This window comes from Pholcus phalangioides, unplaced genomic scaffold (genome assembly GCF_987345545.1).
Source record: "Pholcus phalangioides strain wild (caught in Gottingen) unplaced genomic scaffold, Ppha-v1.0 ptg000010l_1, whole genome shotgun sequence".
Classification (NCBI taxonomy): Eukaryota; Metazoa; Arthropoda; class Arachnida; order Araneae; family Pholcidae; genus Pholcus; species Pholcus phalangioides.
In genome coordinates, this window is record NW_028301603.1 from 10334456 (window position 1) to 10345194 (window position 10739).

Genomic DNA, 10739 nt, shown 5'->3' on the forward strand with positions numbered 1-10739 from the left:
TAAACAAAAATAGCAATAAAAAATTCGAAAAATGATCAAAGTTATCGAATTGCAACGTATATTTGATAAAGAGATGATGAAGCGCTTTAAAAGCATGACAAAATTTATGCCTGTTCAATACGGTTCGACGGCAGGTGGACCCACGTGCTAATTATTATTAATAATTTATGAATTTTTTAAAATTAATTTAAATGCCATTCACTCTCAATGGATCGTGTTCGATTACGATCTAGAGACCAGCGGTTCTCAACCTTTTTTGACTCGCGGAGCCCTTTTCGGTACATAATTTCTACATCGGAGCTCTATTTGACTCGAGGAGCCTTTTCTGTATATAATTTTTATGGCAGAACTCCGTAGGCCTCTTTTTTTATTTATCTGTCAAATTTACATATTTATTTTCCTTGGGTCGCCGCGGAGCCCCTGGGAAGTACACACGGAGTCCCAAGGGCTCCGCGGAGCACCGGTTGAGAACCGCTGATCTAGAGACTCGTCTGCAAGTTCGTCAACTCATCGTTAGATGGCTGTACACACACATCAGCAGGTCTCATATATTTAAGGTGACCATACGTCCTGTATTTCCCGGGACAGTATTGGTTTTTCTATTTTTTTTGGCCGTCCCGACTTTTTAGCAAAGTGTCCCGGTTTTTCCCGTTTTTGTACACGAAGCTTACCTGAATTTTTAATCATTATTAAAGTCAAAGAATGAAATTATTTTCCCGCTCATAAATTAGATTATGATAATTACAATTGTAAATAAGAATATTTAATCTCTCACATTTGTCTTGGTGAACGTTTTTTTTCGTGGAATTCATTTTAATCCACTGCAATTCACTGTAATGCTTTATTTCCCGCCATTTTGATTTTTACTTAATTTCTCCAATATTTGGCAACTTTGTTTACTTTTGGTGTCTTTTTTGGCAATAATTGGCAATGTCCCGTATTTGGAATCCCGATTTTCCCGTATTTCTTTTGAGGAAATATGGTCAGCCTACATATATCCGGTATTAAATCGACTTATTCGCAGCCATTGAACCTGAGTTTAAATTTTCATCAACAGATAGCAGCAGCGGCATTTCGATTTTATTTGAATTGAAAATTACGCATGTATAAATTAATCTCGTATAATTGTCGAAACAAAAAAAAAATCATGTGTGGGGGTGGGGGGGGGATCGCTTTTTTATATACTATTTTTATAATCTAGGGGGCCCTAGCTCCGAATCAGTAACATTATAGCAAGGTGCCCAGTAATGGGGTCCTGTACAAAACAAATGGGGCCCATAATTATTGAATTACACAAGATATATATATATATTTTGCAATTTATTTTAGAGGACCCTCAAGAAATGTTTTGGGGCCCCTGCTCCGATTCATCTGTGTTCAAAGTACTTTTTTCAATTCATATCTCGTCCCTGTGCAGGGTCGTTTAGTTCAGGAACGCTTGCCCCCCCCCCCCTTCCCGGGACCAATGCATTAAATATCTTTTATTCACATATTTTATGTCTACGATAATTTGTTTAAGGGAGCTGCTTCTGGGTCCCCTGCAAGTATCAGTTGAAGTAGCACTAGCAGAGCACTGACTTGAAAGGGGACTCTGAGCAAAGCGGAAATTAGGGAACCCGCGAATGACGTCAAAGGTGTTTGTTGGTTAGTCAGTGAAAATATGTTATTTGTCTAATTATTATTTGTGTAGTCTAATTTTCTCGACCATTCATTCCTCATATTAACCGCCCCCTTCCCACCGAAAATACGCCTCGGATTATTTAGTCACTCTTTTTTCCATCATTTACAATGCTTGCACCCTTTCTTGGTCGGTCACTGACCGGGTTCCTCGCTCTCTAGATCACTTTTTGTATGCTCTCTCCCGTACTCTCTCTAGGTCTCTCCCATTCTCGTGCACTCTCTAGGTCGCTATCTTGGTCATTCCCTGACGTGGTTCATTGCTCTCTAAGTCATTCTTTTGGTCGATCATATGCTTGCTCACTGTTTTGTTCACTCACATGACTTCATATGCTCTAGGTCTAGGTCACTCTTACGGTCGTTTATCGACCTGGTCCCACGCTCTCTAACGTCACTCACATGCTTTCAAACTCTTTGGATCACTCTGTTGATCGCTACAGGAAAAAACTTGTATCCACCCATAGGTCGAGGCACCCCCCCCCCCATATTACAGTGAAACCTGTCTAAGGTGGACACTGTATGATACGGAAACCTGTCTTAAACGGAATCAAAATATAGTCTGTTCAACGATTAGTGTTTTTATTTGCACCTTTATAAAACGGAAATCTGTCTAAAACGGAATATTATTTCAGTCTGTTGACGTTTCGTTTCGTACAGGGTTCATTGCATTTGCCACCATCTCCATAAGATCCCAAACCAATAATATTGGGTTCAATCCCTTCTCCCCCAAATATTTTCAGCCCTCCCTCCCATTGCGTCTAATAACTTTGTGTGTGTGTTTCTTTTCTATCTTTCTAATAACTCTCTTCTACATTGATCACTCGCTGACCTGACCTTTTGTTGTCTTGGTTACTCTCACATGCTTACACTCTTTTATGGTCACTCACATGTATACACATTATTTTTGGTCACAGACTATCTAGGTTAATCTTTTGGCTGCTTATTGACCAGGTCCTTTGCTCTCTCGGTCACTTACATGCTTGCAAACTCTGTAGGTTACTCACTCGCACTCTTCACTTAAAGGCCAGTCGTAGTCCAGGCTCTGTCCCTGGTGGGATGTAAGCCATTTACACGGAAGGGTTGGACCACGCTGGAGAGGGCCTGGAATCCAAGCCCTCCGGCCCGCGAAAAGTGATGCCAACAGCACGCGGTGTTCCCAGGTGGTCACCCTCCCAAGTACTAACCGCGCCCGATGCTGCTTAACTTCGTTGATCGGACGAGAACCGGTGTTTTCAGCATGGTATGGCCGTTGGCTTCGCACTCTTCACTGACGTACAATCTCTCGGTCTCTACCGAGGCAGTTTTATGGTTTTTTCCCCCTAATTTGCTTGGCTCTCAAGAAACATTAATGATATCATTACTCAAAATTTGCTGCCCTCTGATTTTTGTAGTGTGTTTTTCAGTATACATAATGAAAGAAGTAATTTCAGAGTCAGGGTCACATGGTGCGCTCCCGCGCGGCAGCTGCTCACGTAATTTTTCATACACTTTGAAAAAAATGTTCTCATGTTCGGTTAGGTGGGGTGGATACATTGGTGGGGCTATGGGACGGGTGTTGCTACTTTTCCAACAGATACCCTTTACGTTAGAGGTACCGTAAGGAATATCAACGTGGGTATGTGTGGTATTTCAAGTTCAATCTAAGCTCATGCTCCCTTCCCAAGGGTGGGGCTGACAGGGCTCGGGACAATTGTCATAATTTTTTGATTTTTCACGCTACATATTCACTATAGAAGGGATAGTGAAAAGTCTGGCTTGGGGAGCTCGCCAAAGATCCCAGCCTAGGCAACCCTGCTCCACGATGCCATGGCTAAGTTCGAGCTTCCCCCAGCAGAAATCTTCACTTTCGAATGAAGCGGAAAAGCGGGAGCATTTTCTGCTGCGAATGGTGCAATCATTGTTTCTCAAAGTGTGCATCGCGGCTTCTAGGGACGTCACCAATATACTTCAGGGGCGTCGCGACGAGATGGAGGCACTTGTGTGTATAACGTATAGCAAAGAATTTGCCTGTTCATGTTTTTCAGAGTATGGCCCCTTCCTCTCCTATCTTCATCGTTTTCATAAGAGCAGGTTTCCTAGCATGTGTAAATGTGGAGGGGAGGGAACCGTCTTTCACTATGCTACGGCATGCTAGTATACCAATGACTTTCATTTTGGCTCTACTACGCCACAGAATTACACCACTTGGAAGCAACAGTTACTGAGAAAACACTCCAGAATCGAAAGAACTAAGCGCCTTATTAGATACGTCATTTCAAACGAAGACAAAATCACAGTCACGAAACAGTGCCAAAGTACGAATGTTTCAGCTCCCTCACAAGCTGATAACAGCCCTTCATCAGACTCAGACTATGATCCTCTGGCATGAGATGAGATATTTTGGGATTGTCTCACGGTGTCTTTGTGCGCGACTTCTGATAGACAATGAAGTTCCCGTTGCTATCAATGGACAATGTCGCCTGTCTTGTATATATTATATATATGAGTATTGATATGTTTGTATATATATGTTTATATATCTTGTATATGTGTGTCTATAGCTGTTTGTGGGCTCCCTTCGTAGCCTGCTGGCGTATGCAACTGCCCATGTAAGCCTAACTTTTTGTCTTCTTACCCGCTGGTGGTCTTTTGGTGCTTAGTGCTCCGGATATTGCATCGCTCTTCCACCATGGCCACCAAACCCTTTGGGTGACTAGATTATATCCCCTATGACGGCAGAGCGGGGGCCATGGTCGGTTTCGGGTCCTCGCGATGCGAGTCCGTCACTATGACCAAATACACGATGACTAGGGTAAGGGAGCCACGCGTGACAAAAAAGTTTTAAAACCACTTGTGTAGAAGGAAGGCATCTTTTTTTAGCCGCGAATGGGAAAATCTCATAAAGGAGATATTCAAGAAGGTCGTATAAATGAACTGTATATTCCTATAGTTCCACCTATATTGGTGATATGAGGGAAGTTTCAGACAAAGGAAGAAAGGAAATCTAATCGAAAGATTACTCTATTCACCCAGATATCACGAAAGAAAGGATTTGTCCAAGTACAGAATGGAGAAGGATTTGGTCGCTCAGGGCACGACGATATCCATCCTGGTCGCACAGGGCACGAAACCGTAATTTATGAGTTGAAAAATAATTTCCATTATTTGACTGCAATATAGAATAAAAATTCTTGTAGGCTTCTTGTAAAAAACGGGAAAAACCGGGACACTTTTGCCAAAAAGTCGGGACGGCCAGAAAAACAAAAAAATACCGCGATTGTCCCGAGAAATACGGGACGCATGGTCACCCTAGAGGTCATCCAACTGTGCACCGCGGCACCCTGGTGAGTAGTCAATCTTTGTCGGGGGCGCCCCCGGAGTGGCGTCGTGACAGATTTCTCCAAGGGGAGTGTGGGCGGGGTGCATGTGTGGTGTAGTAGTAGGTAGGGCCTCCAAAAAATGGCTCGGGGATCCATGATGCTCTTAAGTCAGCCACCTCGTTGGGCAATTTGCCTGTTGTGGCGTTGTATTTGTATTTGTATAAGGGAAAAATGCTTTCCCGCCAACCTAGCGGTGCGCGATCCCCCCCCCCCCCCCCCGGTTTGGGAACCACTGCATTATCCGACGTCTCTTGTTTGAGTCGATTAAAAATGCCGTGTATTTCAGATTTTTCAAGAAAGCAAATAAAACTTAATTCTTTCCACGTGATGGCGTGCGTTATCGTTATTCGCAAAAAAAAATTGTCTCTTGGGAAACGAACAGATTTCGAAGGAGGAGGAGGAGGGAAAAATGGCGTGTTTCGAAATGTTTGTTTTAGAATCTGATCCAAAACGCAGCAGATGTTGTACGTACAGTGTGCAATACCACTACAATGAATAATGACGTTTCTCGAAAAATCCTCGTCGCACCATTGCTCCAGGAAACAACAACAAAAGTAAATGCGATCGATGGACGATCGATATTATTGACTGGAGAAGAAGCCTTCGAACCGTGTATATGTACTTTTCTGTTATATGCCATCTAAATGCTGTTATCTGAAAAAAATAGAAACACTGACGCTCCGAGGCCATCTACCGGGGAACCGAGTAAACTAACTTTATCGTCTCTCACAACCACTGATTAAAACTTAGCTGATAACAATAAAAGTAAAGGGGGTTGGCCAACCTGTGTGGTATTATTAGGGGCCATTCAAGTATTACGTAAGCAGATTTTCAGCCATTTTTGACCCCCCCCCCCCGTTGTCAGCAAAAGTCAGCAAAACACTGATCCCCTTCCTCCCCCCCCCCCCCGTCAGCAAAATTTCGTCAGCAGCTTAGAATATTTCATATCTTCTAAATGGGGTGGTTGATGATGTAAGTAGGCTGACCATATTTCCTCGAGAGAAATATGAGAAATTGGGATTCCAAATACGGGAAAATACGGGACATCGCCAATTATCGCCAAAATGACGTCAAAACCGAACAAAGTTGCCAAATATTGTTGAAATTACGGAAAAATCACAATGGCGGGAAATGAAGCGTTACTGCAAATTGCAGTGGATTTAAATGAATTCCGCGAAAAAAAACGTTCACCAAGACAAATGTGGGAGATTAATATTCTCATTTATAGTTGTAATTATCATAATTTAATTTATGAGTTGAAAAATAATTTCAATCTTTGACTTCAATAAAGAATAAAAATTCAAGTAGGCTTCGTGTGAAATACGGGAAAAACCGGGACACTTTTGCCAAAAAGTCGGGACGGCCAAAAAAAACAGAAAATACCGGGACTGTCCCGGGAAATACGGGACGTATGGTCTCGCTAGACGTAAGAACCCCCCCCCCCTAGATGCTTACGTAATACTTGAATGACCCCTTTGAATTTTGCGACACATCTTAAGATATCATTATTAAAAAGAAAAAAACTTTTTTTGAAACTGTCGGGACGGCCAAAAACACAGAAAATACCGGGACTGTCCCGGGAAATACTGGAAGTATGGTCACCCTACCTATGAGTGAAGTGTACTTGTTGAATAATTGTATTGTTGTAGGCCTGTTGTGTGCTCTCTGTGGCGTGAGCCGATCTCCCCGTTAAAAGTCTCGCCACAGAAAGCAACAGGCCTACAACGTACAATTACTGGATCATTGCTTCCCTCATAGTTAGAAAAGTTGATGGTAGATGGCAGCACGACACACATAACAAGTATTACACAGAAACAAACTTCACAACACATACACGCGCTGGTTCCAGAATAGGCTCAGGTCTTCTGACCACCTGCCTGCTTATATCTCTTCACTGAGATAGAGCGGCGTTCCATGATCTGGTTAGGAGGAAGAGGAGTTGATCATTTTTGTCGCACCACGGTCATTTTCTGCACACGAGTGCTAATTAGACCGGGACCTACGATTATTGCCGATTCCGAACGGCAGGCTTGTTTTTTTATACTCATCGAGAGGTTGGTGCGCTAACTCCACGATGCGTGGGGGGGGGGGACTCCCTACGGTAGCAATTTTTTGCTGCGGTCAAGTCACCCTTTTTTTGTTGCACCCCTGTGTCAGGAAAGTTTTCTGACGAGGAAGAGGAGTACTGGACGGAAATAAGAATTACAGTTGCAGTAGTAGCGTCATCTGTTGCTGGGGAAAACAAGCAACTTTTGACAAGGATTCTGATTCATAAATATTCGATTTTTTGTCAATGCGAAAAATTTGTCAAATATTGTCTCATATAACTGTGAAAAAAACTGACTTTTCCGTTAATAGCTTTTTAAGCTAAATTCGGTACCGATTTTTCAAATTATACTGACCATATTTAATTGCAAAAACGGGACACTCTTTATTCGGCCGCCCACTATGGCGAATATTCACCAATTATCACCCCCCACCCCCCAAATGAACTGGATTACCCGTCAAAACCAGGGCCGTCATTTCAACATTTTCGGGGGGGGGGGGGGACAAAGAGCATGTTCTAAAGGTACGCATATACATTATATATTTGTATACATATATACATACCATTTGTAGTGTATTTTCAAAAGCCAGGGGTTGTCCCCCCTAAATGACGGGCCTGGTCAAAGCTGCCATTAACCCCTTTGCTTACAAGCGATTTGGCGATTGGCAAGAAATTCGGATGCCCTCTGTTTGTCAAAATCAGCGATAAATATGGTAACCTTGTCCTAACCTAACCGCGTATTAGGAAAAGGGAGGGGAAAAAAATAGGAAAGTAAGATAAAAAGAAATGAAAGGAAAACAGTATAAGAGATATACTTATCTACTATACTACTACTACTACCAAACCAGACATGCTTCTCATCCATATTCCTCTGAGAACTCCTAACGAATTGGTACATGTTGGAATGTGTGTGTACGCATAGGGAACCTTCCACGAAGTTTGTTTCTGCGTAATGCTTGTTATATGTAGTGCTGCCATCTGCAATCAATTTTTTTAAACTATGATTTTTTCTCAACTCGTAGTGAATGAAGTGTAATGAATGAATAATTATACCGTTGTAGGTGTGTTGATCTCTGCGGCGAGACTTTTTATCTGTTATACTGTACTCTATCTCTTAGAGTAGGTACACGAAGTAGATTTCCCATTTGACACTCACCTACCTGTTCTCTTTCGTTCTTACATGGTTATAGTATAGAAGGATACATCACGGAGTTAGAAAAAACTACTTTTTTTCACAGGGTTGCACCAAACCTTCGCGACGATGAGGAGAGAGGGAAGAAAGCGGAGAGAACTTGTCTGAAAAAGCAATATTACGCCCTTGATCGTAAAGTGGTTGAACCAAAGTCACTACCCGATTGCCTACCCCATTTGCTAGTGCAGAAATAGGGCTCAGATGGTGTCAGGAATTCGGCTGTAAGTCAGCTATTACTCGATCAACTTAAGGTGGCAAATCACAGAAAACTCTCCGTCAGCGTGTGCTGCCGGGCATACCACGACGTATAAAAACCAGATAACTTCCGGTTTAGAGCCCTAGTGAGACAAACCAACGCTATGACCAGTGGCGGATTACCGCACAGGCGCATGAGGCGCGCGCCTGGGGCCTCGGCAGAGCGGGGGGCCTCCAAATAGTTGTGTGCTTCATCCTACATGTGAATTTACATGCGCATCAACAAATCTCTTGAACTAAGTACAGTATCTGCTCTCCCTTTTTTTTTCAACCGCAATTTTTTTTTTTTTTTTTTTTTTGTTATTTTTTGTATACTGTACGTATGAGTTATGGAAGAAAAACGGGAACTGAAAGAAAAGAACAATTTACAAGACGCAGCTCTCAAGGGCCAGTTCTTCCCCGACAAAGAAAGAAGAGACATTGTAAAGCGATCATTCAGGGAGGGTCATTTTCAAACAGTATTTCCCTAAGGGCACAAGCAGGAGGAGGGATGAGAACAGCAGGTCCTAATGTCTGTCCGAAATGAAAATTGTAGTGAAGGCATAAACAGATGTCTCATTCCACAGTATTAAATGCTTTCATGGGCGCCGATAATACGACAGCTTTGGTGTAAGCTTTTGTATACAGTATAATGGATGGCAAGATGGCTATCGGCAAGCGGCGACATCGACAGGAAGAGACAGTCGTACTAATTAAAATGAATGTAGTAGAGCTCTTATTGTGATTTTGTCTCCCACTTGTTTGAATGAAATACTATAAGCTGGTTCAAACAACATATACATTTGCAATCTATGACTGGAACCATACGACCATATGACAAAAGAAAAGTGGGGTTTGAAATGAATGCTGAATGACATGCATTCTGAATCACGTGATTTTTCTGTTGCTCTTTTAACACTCACTCCCCGGCTGAAAAAAATCAAGGGGGTTTCTTTTCCTTCTTTCTAAAAAAAAGAGCTACATTTTTGGATTGGTCAAGGAGGCTTGGGTAGACAACATCTTTGTGTCAGACCGAAAAGTGTTTATTGTTAATGTAATTGTAATGTGTGTTATTGTAATGAAAAAAATTTTCATGCCGATCCTCAAGATTTCCTTTAGGATTTAGATTGCAGAATCTCCAAAAATAACGGTAAGCAAAACTAAAAATATATAAATTATCTGATAAATTTTTATTTGAGCATTTCAATTCAACTACAGTAGTCTCTCGAGAATTCGGTCGTGCTCTAATCCAGCACGTCCAGTAGTCCAGGATATTTAGGTGGTGTGGTGTCACTTTTCTCCTGATGCCCTAACCCCCTTAACACGTTCTAATATTTCTTAATTGCTGATCAAGTCCTGACTATGTCTTTGCACGAAATTTCATATATTATTTCAATGGGTTTCTTCAAAGTTAATCCAGCAATTTTGGTAAAATCTGGCACACCGTGGTGTAATACGTACCGGATTAGCGAGAGTCTACTGCAGGGGTCTTCAACCTTTGAGGCATAGCAGGCCATATTGAAACATTTTATAAAGTACGCGGGCCACAATGTTATACAGTGGCATTTTTCGTTATTAAACGAAACGGGGGGGGGGCATAATATAGAAGATTTTTATTCACTCTGAATACAAATAATGCAAAGGCAAAGGCCACAACAGGCAGAGTGCCCAACGAGGTGGCTGAAAGAGAAAATAATAATAATCAATATAATAATAGTAAAAATAAAATAGAATATACAAGTACAACGCCACAACAGGCAAATTGCCCAACGAGGCGGCTGACTTAAGAACATCATGAATCCCCGAGCCATTTTTTGGAGGCCCTACCTATTACTGCTACACCCCAAATGCACCCCCCCACCCCACCCCACGGAACCCCCCAATGAATCGGTACATGCGGGAATGTGCGTGTACGTGTAGTGCAACCTGACGTAAAGTTTGTTTCTGTGTAATGTTTGTTATGTGTAGTGCTGCCATCTGCCACCAGTTTTTTTTTCTAACTATGAGTGAAGTGTTATGATTGAATGATTTATCATTGTAGGACTGTTGCTCTCTGTGGCGAGACTTTTTAACAGGGAGATCGGCTCGCATTTGCGCCTTGAAGTTGGGAACCACAGAAAACCAACTTCAGCCGACCACCACTGTGGGGTTCGAACCCGGATCCTCGCATCGCGAGTCCGTCACTATAACCACTCGACCACCACAGCGAATAAACAAATAAAAATAATAA

General features: G+C 42.2%; 1 non-coding gene across 1 annotated transcript; it reads right to left on the bottom strand.

Moving 5' to 3' along the window:
- Positions 1-2812: 2812 nt before the first annotated feature.
- On the bottom strand, positions 2813-2931 carry LOC149080899 (5S ribosomal RNA). The gene has a single exon (XR_016193485.1). It is a non-coding gene; the product is annotated as a 5S ribosomal RNA (ribosomal RNA).
- Between the last annotated feature and the right edge of the window lie 7808 nt (positions 2932-10739).